Source organism: Triticum aestivum, chromosome 2A, assembly GCF_018294505.1.
Source record: "Triticum aestivum cultivar Chinese Spring chromosome 2A, IWGSC CS RefSeq v2.1, whole genome shotgun sequence".
Lineage (NCBI taxonomy): Eukaryota > Viridiplantae > Streptophyta > Magnoliopsida > Poales > Poaceae > Triticum > Triticum aestivum.
The window spans coordinates 598,269,606-598,284,497 of NC_057797.1; positions in this window are offsets into that span (position 1 = coordinate 598,269,606).

Sequence of the window (14,892 nt, forward strand, 5' to 3'; positions counted from 1 at the left end):
GGCGTACCGCAAAACGGGACTCCACGGGATACTGTTCATCTCCACCGTCAACCCCCTCCAGCCTCCACGAGCTACTGTTCATCCACCGTCGACCTCCTCCAGCCTCCACCCGTGACTGTTCATCCACAGGCTCCTATTCATCCAGCCTCCACCGCGCACTACTCCACCGGCTACTGTTCAACCAGCCCTCTCCACGGGCTCCTGTTCAACCACCCCTCCACGGGCTACTGTTCATCCTGCCCTCCACCGTCTACTGTTCATCCTGCCCTCCACGGGGTGGTCCTGTTCATCCAGCCCTCCACGGGGTCCTGTTCATCCAGCCCCAACCAGCTCGATTGATCGAGGTCCTGTTCATCCAGAGGCAACACCACGGGGTCCTGTTCATCCACCCCCACCGGGAACTGTTCATCCACCCCCCGCAACACTCACTGTTCATCCAGAGGCAGCATCGATCGGCTTTAGTTAGCAGCAGTAGTGAAGGAATCGCTCGATCGGGTTCAGTTAACAGCCATCGGTCGATCGCTCAGGTTCAGTAACGGGTAGCCTGCAGTGCAATCGCTCGGGTTCAGTTAGAGCCCAACGCCTCGCTTGGGTTCGTTTAAAGCCAATGCCTTGCACACACGCGTGTATGTGTACGAGAGAAACGCGCATCGTTCGGCCCCCGACCTCCCACCGTAACCGGGAACTCCCCGAAATTTTCCTCCCCCTCGCTTCTACCATGGTTTTTTCCGTCATGGACGGCCCAAAGAATGTCATGCAGCTGCGTCTCCGGCCCGCCCAGGACGAAAAGCCCATTTTTTGTCATGATTTTTTGTCATAGAAGTAGGAGCCCACCACATCTATGATGATACCGGGTTTTGTCACAATTATCGTCATAGAAGTGTCATATGTATGACAAAAAAAATTCGTTCAGCCCAAAATGTCACGGATGTGTCTTTTTTGGTAGTGCGGTGACGATGATGATCATGACGGTGCTTCAGAGATGGAGATCACAAGCACAAGATGATGGTGGTCGTATCATATCACTTATATTGATTGCATGTGATGTTTATCTTTTATGCATCTTATTTTGCTTAGATCGATGGTAGCATTATAAGATTATCTCTCACTAAATTTCAAGGTATAAGTGTTCTCCCTGAGTATGCACCATTGCAAAAGTTCTTCGTGTTGAGACACCATGTGATGATCGGGTGTGATAAGCTCTACGTTCAAATACAACGGGTGCAAAACAGTTGCACGCGCGGAATACTCAGGTTAAACTTGACGATCCTAGCATATGCAGATATGGCCTTGGAACACTGACACCGAAAGGTCGAGCGTGAATCATATAGTAGATATGATCAACATAGTGATGTTCACCATTGAAACTACTCCATCTCATGTGATGACCGGACATGGTTTAGTTGATATGGATCATGTGATCACTTAGAATATTAGAGGGATGTTTATCTAAGTGGGAGTTCTTTAAATAATTTGATTAATTGAACTTTAATTTATCATGAACTTAGTCCTAACAGTATTTTGCTAATAATGTTGTAGATCAATAGCTTGCGTTGTTTCTTCCCTATGTTTTATATGTGTTCCTAGAGAAAACTAAGTTGAAAGATGATAGTAGCAATGATGCAGACTGGGTCCGTGATCTGAGGTTTATCCTCATTGCTGCACAGAAGAATTATGTCCTTGATGCACTTCTAGGTGACAAACCTATTGCAGGAGCATATGCAGACGTTATGAACGTTTGGCTAGCTCAATATGATGGCTACTTGATAGTTTAGTGCACCATGCTTAATGGCTTAGAATCGGGACTTCAAAGACGTTTTGAACGTCATGGACCATATGAGATGTTCCAGGATTTGAAGTTAATATTTCAAGCAAATACCCGAGTTGAGAGATATGGAGTCTCCAACAAGTTCTATAGCTAAAAGATGGAGGAGAATAGCTCAAGCAGTGAGCATGTGCTCAGATTGTCTGGGTACTACAATCGCTTGAATCAAGTGGGAGTTAATATCCCAGATAAGATAGTGATTGACATAATTCCCTAGTCACCATCACCAAGTTAGTAGAACTTCATGATGAACTATAGTATGCAAGGGATGACGAAAATGATTCTCGAGCTTTTCATGATGATGAAATCGATGAAGGTAGAAATCAAGAAAGAGCATCAAGTGTTGATGATTAACCAAACCACTAGTTTCAAGAAAAGGGCAAAGGGAAAGAAAGGGAACTTCATGTAGAATGGCAAGCAAGTTGTCACTTCTGTGAAGAAGCCCAAAGCTAGACTAAAGCCTGAAACTGAGTGCTTCTACTGCAAAGGAAATGGTCACTGGAAGCGGAAATGCCTTGAATATTTGGTGGATAAGAAGGATGGCAAAGTGAACAAGGGTATATTTGATATACAGGTTATTGATGTGTATCTTACTAGTGTTTATAGTAGCCCATGGGTATTTGATACTTGTTCGGTTGCTAAAAATTAGTAACTCGAAACAGGAGTTACAGAATAAACAGAGACTAGTTGAGGGTGAGGTGACGATGTGTGTTGGAAGTAGTTCCAAGATTGATATGATCATCATCGCACACTCCCTATACTTTCGGGATTAGTGTTGAACCTAAATAAGTGTTATTTGGTGTTTGCGTTGAGCATGAATATAATCTGATCATGTTTATTGCAATACGGTTATTCATTTAAGTTAGAGAATAATTGTTGTTCTTTTTACATGAATAAAACCTTCTATGGTCATACACCCAATGAAAATGGTCTGTTGGATCTCAATCGTAGTGATACACATATTCATAATATTGAAGCCAAAAGATGCAAAGTTAATAATGATCCTGCAACTTATTTGTGGCACTACTGTTTAGGTCATATTGGTGTAAAGCGCATGAAGAAACTCCATGCTGATGGGATTTTGGAACCACTTAATGCTTGCGAACCATGCCTTATCGGAAAGATGACTAAGACTCCGTTCTCCGGAACAATGGAGCGAGCAACTGACTTATTGGAAATAATACATATTGATGTATGCAATCCGATGAGTGTTGAGGCTCGCGGCGGGTACCGTTATTTTCTCACTTTCACAGATGATTTGAGCAGATATGGGTATATCTACTTAATGAAACATAAGTCTGAAACATTTGAAAAGTTCAAAGTATTTCAGAGTGATGTGGAAAATCATCGTAACAAGAAAATAAAGTTTCTACAATCTGATCGTGGAGGAGAATATTTGAGTTACGAGTTTGGTCTTCATTTGAAACAATGTGGAATAGTTTCGCAACTCACGCCACCTGGAACACCACTGCGTAATGGTGTGTCCGAACATCATAACCGTACTTTATTAGATATGGTGCGATCTATGATGTCTCTTACCAATTTACCGCTATCGTTTTGAGGTTATGCTTTAGAGACGGCTGCATTCACGTTAAATAGGGCACCATCAAAATCCATTGAGACGACGCCTTATGAACTATGGTTTGGCAAGAAACCAAAGTTGTCGTTTCTTAAAGTTTGGGGCTGCGATGCTTATGTGAAAAACCTTCAACCTGATAAGCTTGAACCCAAATCGGAGAAATGTGTCTTCATATGATACCCAAAGGAAACTGTTGGGTACACCTTCTATCACAGATCTGAAGGCAAGACTTTTGTTGCTAAATTTGGATTCTTTCTAGAGAAGGAGTTTCTCTCGAAAGAAGTGAGTGGGAGGAAAGTAGAACTTGATGAGGTAACTGTACCTGCTCCCTTATTGGAAAGTAGTTCATCACAGAAACCGGTTCCTGTGACACCTACACCGATTAGTGAGGAAGTTAATGATTATGATCATGAAACTTCAGATCAAGTTACTACCGAACCTCGTAGGTCAACCAGAGTGAGATCCGCACCAGAGTGGTACGGTAATCCTGTTCTGGAGAGGTCATGTTACTATACCATGACAAACCTACGAACTATGAGGAAGTGATGATGAGCCCAGATTCCGCTAAATGGCTTGAGGCCATGAAATCTGAAATGGGATCCATGTATGAGAACAAAGTGTGGACTTTGGTTGACTTTCCCGATGATCGGCAAGCCATCGAGAATAAATGGATCTTCAAGAAGAAGACAGAAGCTGACGGTAATGTTACTGTCTACAAAGCTCAACTTGTTACAAAAGGTTTTCGACAAGTTCAAGGAGTTGACTATGATGATACCTTCTCACTCGTAGCAATGCTTAAGTCCGTCCGAATCATGTTAGCAATTGCCGCATTTTATGATTATGAAATTTGGCAAATGGATGTAAAGACTGCATTCCTGAATGGATTTCTGGAAGAAGAGTTGTATATGATGCAACCTGAAGGTTTTATCGATCCAAAGGGTGCTAACAAAGTGTGCAAGCTCCAGCGATCCATTTATGGACTGGTGCAAGCCTCTCGGAGTTGGAATAAACGCTTTGATAGTGTGATCAAAGCATATGGTTTTATACAGACTTTTGGAGAAGCCTGTATTTACAAGAAAGTGAGTGGGAGCTCTGTAGCATTTCTAATCTTATATGTGGATGACATGTTGTTGATTGGAAATAATATAGAATTTATGGATAGCATAAAAGGATACTTGAATAAGAGTTTTTCAATGAAGGACCTCGGTGAAGCTGCTTACATATTGAGCATCAAGATCTATAGAGATAGATCAAGACGCTTGATAAGTTTTTTCAATGAGTACATACCTTGACAAGATTTTGAAGTGGTTCAAAATGCAACAGTCAAAGAAAGAGTTCTTGCCCGTGTTATAAGGTGTGAAGTGAAATTGAGTAAGACTCAAAGCCCGACCACGGCAGAAAATAGAGAGAGAATGAAAGTCATTCCCTATGCCTCAGCCATAGGTTCTATAAAGTATGCCATGCTATGTACCAGACCTATTGTATACCCTACACTGAGTTTGGCAAGGGAGTACAATAGTAATCTGGGAGTACATCACTGGACAACGGTCAAAATTATCCTTAGTGAAATAAGGATATGTTTCTCGATTATGGAGGTGACAAAAGGTTCGTCGTAAAGGGTTACATCGATGCAAATTTTGACACTGATCCAGATGACTCTAGGTCTCAATTTGGATGCATATTGAAAGTGGGAGCAATTAGCTAGAGTAGCTCCGTGCAGAGCATTGTTGCCATAGAAATTTGCAAAATACATACGGATCTGAATGTGGCAGACCTGTTGACTAAACTTCTCTCACAAGCAAAACATGATCACACCTTAGTACTCTTTGGGTGTTAATCACATAGCGATGTGAACTAGATTATTGACTCTAGTAAACCCTTTGGGTGTTGGTCACATGACGATGTGAACTATGGGTGTTAATCACATGGTGATGTGAACTATTGGTGTTACATCACATGGCGATGTGAACTAGATTATTGACTCTAGTGCAAGTGGGAGACTGAAGGAAATATGCCCTAGATGCAATAATAAAGTTATTATTTATTTCCTTATATCATGATAAATGTTTATTATTCATGCTAGAATTGTATTAACCGGAAACATGATACATGTGTGAATACATAGACAAACAGAGTGTCACTAGTATGCCTCTACTTGACTAGCTCATTAATAAAATATGGTTATGTTTCCTAGCCATAGACATGAGTTGTCATTTGATTAACAGGATCACATCATTAGGAGAATGATGTGATTGACTTGACCCATTCCGTTAGCTTAGCACTTGATCGTTTAGTAGAGTTGCTATTGCTTTCTTCATGACTTATGCATGTTCCTATGACTATGAGATTATGCAACTCCCATTTACCGGAGGAACACTTTGTGTGCTACGAAACATCACAACGTAACTGGGTGATTATAAAGGTGATCTACAGGTGTATCCGAAGGTACTTTTTGGGTTGGCGTATTTCGATATTAGGATTTGTCACTCCGATTGTCGGAGAGGTATCTCTGGGACCACTCGGTAATGCACATCACTATAAGCCGTGCAAGCATTGTAACTAATGAGTTAGTTGCGGTATGATGTATTACGGAACAAGTAAAGAGACTTGCCGGTAACGAGATTGAACTAGGTATTGAGATACCGACGATCGAATCTCGGGCAAGTAACATACCGATGACAAAGGGAACAACGTATGTTGTTATGCGGTTTAACCGATAAAGATTTTCATAGAATATGTAGGAGCCAATATGAGCATCCGGGTTCCGCTATTGGTTATTGACCGGAGACATGTCTCGGTCATGTCTACATAGTTCTCGAACCCGTAGGGTTCGCACGCTTAAAGTTTCGGTGAAGATTGTATTATGAGTTTTTGTGTTTTGATGTACCGAAGGTAGTTCAGAGTCCCGGATGTGATCATGGACATGACGAGGAGTCTCGAAATGGTCGAGACATAAAGATCGGTATATTGGATGACTATGTTCGGACACCGGAATGGTTTTGGGGAGTTTCAGACATATATCGGAGTACTGGGGGGTTACTGGAACCCCCGGGGGAGTTTAATGGCCAAGATGGGCTTTAGTGGAGAAGAGGAGGGGCGGCTAGGGCAGGCCGCGCGCCCCCTCCCCCTCTAGTCTGAATTGGACAAGGAAGGGGGGGTGCCGCGCCCCTTTCCTTCCTCTCTCTCCTTCCCTTCCTTTTTCCCTCCTACTCCAACTAGGAAAAGAGGGAGTCCTACGCGTGCCCTCCCCTAGCCGGCCGCCTCCTCCCCCCTGGTCCTTTATATACGGGGGCAGGGGGCACCTCTAGACACAACAATTGATCTCTTGATCTTTTAGCCGTGAGCGGTGCCCCCCTCCACCATATTCCACCTCGATCTTATCGTAGCAGTGCTTAGGCGAAGCCCTACGTCGGTAGCAACATCATCACCATCACCACGCCGTCGTGCTGACGGAACTCTCCCGTGAAGCTCTGCTAGATCGGAGTTCGCGGGATGTCATCGAGCTAAACATGTTCCGAACTCGGAGGTGCCGTATGTTCGGTACTTGGATCGGTCGGATCGTGAAGACGTATGACTACATCAACCGCGTTGTGCTAACGCTTCCGCTTTCGGTCTACGAGGGTACGTAGACAACACTCTCCCCTCTTGTTGCTATGCATCACCATGATCCTGTTTGTGCGTAGGAATTTTTTTTAAATTACTGCGTTCCCCAAGAGTGGCATCAGAGCCAGGTCTATGCGTAGATGTTATATGCACGAGTAGAACACAAAGAGTTATGGGCGATAATAGTCATACTGCTTACCATCATGTCATACTTTAATTCTGCGGTATTGTTGGATGAAGCGGCCCAGACCAACATTACATGACCGCGTTCATGAGACTGGTTCTACCGACGTGCTTCGCACGCATGTGGCTAGTGGGTGTCTGTTTCTCCATCTTTAGTTGAATCGAGGGTCCTTGTTAAAACAGAGCACTTGACGAAAAATCGTTGTGGTTTTTGATGCTAGGTAAGAACGGTTCTTGCTAAGCCCGTAGCAGCCACATAAAACTTGCAACAACAAAGTGAGGACGTCTAACTTGTTTTTCCAGGGCATGTTGTGATGTGATATGGTCAAGACGTGATTATATAAATTGTTGTATGAGATGATCATGTTTTGTAACACAGTTATCGGCAACTGGCAGGAGCCATATGGTTGTCCCTTTATTGTATGAAATGCAATCGCCATGTAATTGCTTTACTTTATAACTAAGCGGTAGCGATAGTCGTGGAAGCAATAGTTGGTGAGACGACAACGATGCTGTGATGGAGATCAAGGTGTCAATCCGGCGACGATGGTGATCATGACGGTGCTTTGGAGATGGAGATCAAAGGCACAAGATGATGATGGCCATATCATATCACTTATATTGATTTCATGTGATGTTTATCCTTTATGCACCTTATTTTGCTTAGTACGTGAAGGAAATATGCCCTAGAGGCAATAATGAAGTTATTATTTATTTCCTTATATCATGATAAATGTTTATTATTCCTGCTAGAATTGTATTAACCGGAAACATAATACATGTGTGAATACATAGACAAACAGAGTGTCACTAGTATGCCTCTACTTGACTAGCTCATTGATCAAAGATGGTTATGTTTCCTAACCATAGACATGAGTTGTCATTTTATTAACGGGATCACATCATTAGGAGAATGATGTGATTGACTTGACCCATTCCGTTAGCTTAGCACTTGATCGTTTAGTTTGTTGCTATTACTTTCTTCATGACTTATACATGTTCCTATGACTATGAGATTATGCAACTCCCGTTTACCGGAGGAACACTTTGTATCCCACCAAACGTCACAGCGTAACTGGGTGATTATAAAGGTGCTCTACAGGTGTCTCTGAAGGTACTTGTTGGGTTGGCGTGTTTCGAGATTAGGATTTGTCACTCCGGTTGTCGGAGAGGTATCTCTGGGCCCACTTGTTAATGCACATCACTATAAGCCTTGCAAGCATTGCAACTAATGAGTTAGTTGCGGGATGATGTGTTACGGAACGAGTAAAGAGACTTGCCGGTAACGAGATTGAACTAGGTATTGAGATACCAACGATAGAATCTCGGGCAAGTAACATACCGATGACAAAGGGAACAACGTATGTTGTTATGCGGTTTGACCGATAAAGATCTTCATAGAATATGTAGGAGCCAATATGAGAATCCAGGTTCCGCTATTGGTTATTGATAGGAGACGTGTCTCAGTCATGTCTACATAGTTCTCGAACCCGTAGGGTCCGCACGCTTAAAGTTCGATGACGGTTATATTATGAGTTTATGTGTTTTGATGTACCGAAGGAGTTCAGAGTCCCGGATGAGATTGGGGACATGACGAGGAGTCTCGAAATGGTCGAGACGTAAAGATTGATATATTGGACGACTATATTCAGACACCGGAAAGGTTTCGAGTGATTCGGGTATTTTCGGGACTACCGGGGAGTTAGGGGGATTCGTGTTGGGCCTTAATGGGCCATACGGGAAAGGAGAGAAAGGCCTCAAAGGGTGGCCGCACCTCTCCCCATGGGCTGGTCTGAATTGGACTAGGGAGGGGGGCGCCCCCTTCCTTCCTTCTCATTTTCCCTTCCCTTTCCTTCCCTCCTACTCCTACTACTTGGAAGGGCTCCTAGTTCTACTAGGAAAGGAGAAATCCTACTCCCGGTGGGAGTAGGACTCCCCTAGGGCGCGCCATAGAGAGGGACGGCCCTCCCCCTCCTCCACTCCTTTATATACGAGGGTAGGGGGCACCCCATAGACACAACAATTGATCCCTTGGATCTCTTAGCCGTATGCGGTGCCCCCCTCCACCATAATCCACCTCAATAATATCGTAGCGGTGCTTAGGCGAAGCCCTGCGTCGGTAGAACATCATCATCGTCACCACGCCGTCGTGCTGATGAAACTCTCCCTCAACACTCGGCTGGATCGGAGTTCGAGGGACGTCATCGGGCTGAACGTGTGCAGAACTCGGAGGTGTCGTACGTTCAGTACTTGATCGGTCGGATCGTGAAGACGTACGTCTACATCAACCGCGTTGTGCTAACGCTTCCGCTTTCGGTCTACGAGGGTACGTGGACAACACTCTCCCCTCTCATTGCTATGCATCACCATGATCTTGCGTGTGTGTAGGAAATTTTTGAAATGACTACGTTCCCCAACAGTGGCATCCGAGCCAGGTTTTATGCGTAGATGTCATATGCACGAGTAGAGCACAAGTGAGTTGTGGGCGATATAAGTCATACTGCTTACCAGCATGTCATACTTTGGTTCGGCGGTATTGTTGGATGAAGCAGCCCGTACTGACATTACGCGTACGCTTACGCGAGACTGGTTCTACCGACGTGCTTTGCACACAGGTGGCTGGCGGGTGTCAGTTTCTCCAACTTTAGTTGAACCGAGTGTGGCTACGCCCGGTCCTTGGGAAGGTTAAAATAGCACCAACTTGACAAACTATCGTTGTGGTTTTAATGCGTAGGTAAGAATGGTTCTTGCTAATCCCGTAGCAGCCACGTAAAATTTGCAACAACAAAGTAAAGGACGTCTAACTTGTTTTTGCAGGGCATGTTGTGATGTGATATGGTCAAGACGTGATGAGATATAAGTTGTTGTATAAGATGATCATGTTTTGTTGAAGTTATCGGCAACTGGCAGAAGCCTTATGGTTGTCTCTTTATTGCATAAGATGCAAGCGCCAAATAATTGCTTTACTTTATCGCTATGCGATAGCAATAGTTGCAAGAGCAATAGTTGGTGAGACGACCATGTGACGACACATTGATATAGATCAAGATGATGGAGATCATGGTGTCATGCCGGTGACGATGGAAATCATGATGATGCTTTGGAGATGGAGATCAAAGGCACAAGATGATGATGGCCATATCATGTCACATATTTTGATTGCATGTGATGTTTATCTTTTATACATCTTATTTTGCTTAGTTCGACGGTAGCTTTATAAGATGATCTCTCACTAATTATCAAGGTACAAGTGTTCTCCCTGAGTATGCACTATTGCAAAAGTTCTTCGTGTTAAGACACCACGTGATGATCGGGTGTGATAGGCCCTACGTTCAAATACAACGGGTGCAAAACAGTTGCACACGCGGAATACTCAAGTTAAACTTGACGAGCCTAGCATATAACAGATATGGCCTCGGAACATGGAGACCGAAAGGTCGAGCGTGAATCATATAGTAGATATGATCAACATAGTGATGTTCACCGTTGAAACTACTCCATCTCACGTGATGATCGGACATGGGTTAGTTGATATGGATCACGTGATCACTTAGAGGATTAGAGGGATGTCTATCTAAGTGGGAGTTCTTAAGTAATATGATTAATTTAACTTAAATTTATCATGAACTTAGTCCTAGTAGTATTAGCATATCTATGTTGTAGAACAATAGCTCGCAATTTTGCTCCCCGTTTATTTTGATATGTTCCTAGAGAAAAACTATGTTGAAAGATGTTAGTAGCAATGATGCGGACTTGGTCCATGATCTGAGGTTTATCCTCATTGCTGCACAGAAGAATTATGTTCTTGATGCACCGCTAGGTGACAGACCTATTGCAGGAGCAGATGCAGACATTATGAACGTTTGGCTAGCTCAATATGATGACTACTTGATAGTTTAGTGCACCATGCTTAACGGCTTAGAATCGGGACTTCAAAAACTTTTTGAATGTCATGGACCATATGAGATGATCCAGGAGTTGAAGTTAATATTTCAAGCAAATACCGGAGTTGAGAGATATGAAGTCTCCAACAAGTTCTATAGCTAAAAGATGGAGGAGAATAGCTCGAGCAGTGAGCATGTGCTCAGATTGTCTGGGTACTACAATCGCTTGAATCAAGTGGGAGTTAATCTTCCAGATAAAATAGTGATTGACAGAATTCTCTAGTCACCATCACCAAGTTAGTAGAACTTCATGATGAACTATAATATGCAAGGGATAACGGAAACGATTCCCAAGCTCTTCGTGATGCTGAAATCGACAAAGGTAGAAATCAAGAAAAGCATCAAGTGTTGATGGTAAACAAAACCACTAGTTTCAAATAAAGGGACAAAGGGAAGAGAAGGGAACTTCAAGAAGAACGACAAGCAAGTTGCTGCTCAAGTGAAAAAACCCAAGTCTGGACCTAAGCCTGAAACTGAGTGCTTCTACTGCAAAGGGACTGGTCACTGCAAGCGGAACTACCCCAAGTAATTGGCGGATAAGAAGGATGGCAAAGTGAACATAGGTATATTTGATATACATGTTATTGATGTGTACTTTACTAGTGTTTATAGCAACCCCTCAGTATTTGATACTAGTTCAGTTGCTAAGAATAGTAACTTGAAACGGGAGTTGCAGAATGAACAGAGACTAGTTAAGGGTGAAGTGACGATGTGTATTGGAAATGTTTCCAAGATTGATATGATCATCATCCGACACTCCCTATACTTTCGGGATTAGTGTTAAACCTAAAATAAATGTTATTTAGTGTTTGCGTTGAGCATGAATATGATTGGATCATGTTTATTGCAATACAGTTATTCATGTAAGTTAGAGAATAATTGTTGTTCTGTTTACATGAATAAAACCTTCTATGGTCATACACCCAATGAAAATGGTTTGTTGGATCTTGATCGTGGTGATACACATTTTCATAATATTGAAGACAAAAGATGCAAAGTTGATAATGATAGTGCAACTTATTTGTGGCACTGCCGTTTAGGTCATATTGGTGTAAAGCGCATGAAGAAAATCCATGCTGATGGGCTTTTGGAATCACTTGATTATGAATCATTTGATGCTTGCGAACCATGCCTCATGGGCAAGATGACTAAGACTCAGTTGTCCGGAACAATGGAGCGAGCAATAGATTTGTTGGAAATCATACATACTGATGTATGTGGTCCGATGAATATTGAGGCTTGCGACAGGTATCATTATTTTCTGATCTTCATAGATGATTTGAGCAGATATGAGTATATCTACTTGATGAAACACAAGTCTGAAACATTTGAAAAGTTCAAAGAATTTCAGAGTGAAGTGGAGAATCATCGTAACAAAAATAAAAGTTTCTACGATATGATCAACAACAACAACAACAACAACAAAGCCTTTAGTCCCAAACAAGTTGGGGTAGGCTAGAGGTGAAACCCATAAGATCTCGCAACCAACTCATGGCTCTGGCACATGGATAGCAAGCTTCCACGCACCCCTGTCCATAGCTAGCTCTTTGTCGATACTCCAATCCTTCAGGTCTCTCTTAACGGACTCCTCCCATGTCAAAATCGGTCGACCCCGCCCTCTCTTGACATTCTACGCACGCTTTAGCCGTCCGCTATGCACTGGAGCTTCTGGAGGCCTGCGCTGAATATGCCCAAACCATCTCAAACGATGTTGGACAAGCTTCTCCTCAATTGGTGCTACCCCAACTCTATCTCGTATATCATCATTCTGGACTCGATCCTTCCTCGTGTGGCCACACATCCATCTCAACATACGCATCTCCGCCACACCTAACTGTTGAACATGTTGCCTTTTAGTCGGCCAACACTCCGCGCCATACAACATTGCGGGTCGAACTGCCGTCCTGTAGAACTTGCCTTTTAGCTTTTGTGGCACTCTCTTGTCACAGAGAATGCCAGAAGCTTGGCGCCACTTCATCCATCCGGCTTTGATTCGATGAAGTAAAATCTTTGAGTTATGAGTTTGGCCTTCAGTTAAAACAATGTGAAATAGATTCACTACTCACGCCACCTAGAACACCACAGTGTAATGGTGTGTCCGAACATCGTAATCGTACTTTACTAGATATGGTGCGATCTATGATGTCTCTTACCGATCTACCACTATCATTTTGGGGTTATGCATTAGAGACAGCTGCATTCAAGTTAAATAGGGCACCATCAAATCCGTTGAGACGACACCATATGAACTATGGTTTGCCAAGAAACCTAAGCTGTCGTTTCTTAAAGTTTGAGGTTGCAATGCTTATGTGAAAAAGTTTCAACCTAATAAGCTCAAACCCAAATCGGAGAAATGCGTCTTCATAGGATACCCAAAAGAAAATGTTGGGTACACCTTCTATCACCTATCCGAAGGCAAGATATTCATTGCTGAGAATGGATCCTTTCTAGAGAAGGAGTTTCTCTCGAAAGAAATGAGTGGGAGGAAAGTAGAACTGGATGAGGTAACTGTACCTGCTCCTTTATTGGAAAGTAGTTCATCATAGAAATCTGTTCCTGTGACTACTACACCAATTAGTGAGGAAGCTAATGATGATGATCATGTAACTTCAGATCAAGTTACTACGGAACCTTGTAGATAAACCAGAGTGAGATCCGCACCAGAGTGGTACGGTAATCCTGTTCTGGAGGTCATGTTACTTGACCATGACGAGCCTACAAACTATGAGGAAGCGATGATGAGCCTAGATTCCGCGAAATGGCTTGAGGCCATGAAATCTGAGATGAGATCCATGTATGAGAACAAAGTATGGACTTTGATTAACTTGCCCATTGATCGGCGAGCCATTGAGATTAAATGGATCTTCAAGAGGAAGACGGACGCTGATAGTAGTGTTACTATCTACAAAGCTAGAATTATCGCAAAAAGGTTTTCGACAAGTTCAAGGTGTTGACTACGATGAGAGTTTCTCACTCGTATCTATGCTAAGTCTATCCGAATCATGTTAGCAATTGCCACATTTTATGAAATCTGGCAGATGGATAAACAAAACTACATTCCTTAATGGATTTATTAAAGAAGAGTTGTATATGATGCAACAAGAAAGTTTTGTCAATCCTAAAGGTGCTAACAAAATATGCAATCTCCAGCGATCCATCTATGGACTGGTGCAAGCATCTCGGAGTTGGAATATATGCTTTGATAAGTTGATCAAAGCATATAGTTTTATACAGACTTGTGGTGAAGCCTGTATTTACAAGAAAGTGAGTGGGAGCACTACAACATTTCTGATAAGTATATGTGAATGACATATTGTTGATTGGAGATAATGTAGAATTATTCTGCAAAGCATAAAGGAGTGTTTGAAAGGAGTTTTTCAAAGAAAGACCTCGGTGAAGATGCTTACATGTTGAGCATCAAGATCTATAGAGATAGATCAAGGCGCTTGATAAGTTTTTCAATGAGTACATACCTTGACAAGATTTTGAAGTAGTTCAAAATGGAATAGTCAAAGAAAGAGTTCTTGCCTGTGTTACAAGGTGTGAAACTGAGTAAGACTCAAAGCCCGACCATGGTAGAAGATAGAAAGAGAATGAAAGTCATTCCCTATGCCTTGGCCATAGGTTCTATAAAATATGCCATGCTGTGTACCAGATCTATTTTATACCCTACACTATTTTTGGCAAGGGGTACAATAGTGATCAAGGAGTAGATCACTAGACAGCGGTCAAAATTATCCTTAGTGGAATAAGGATAT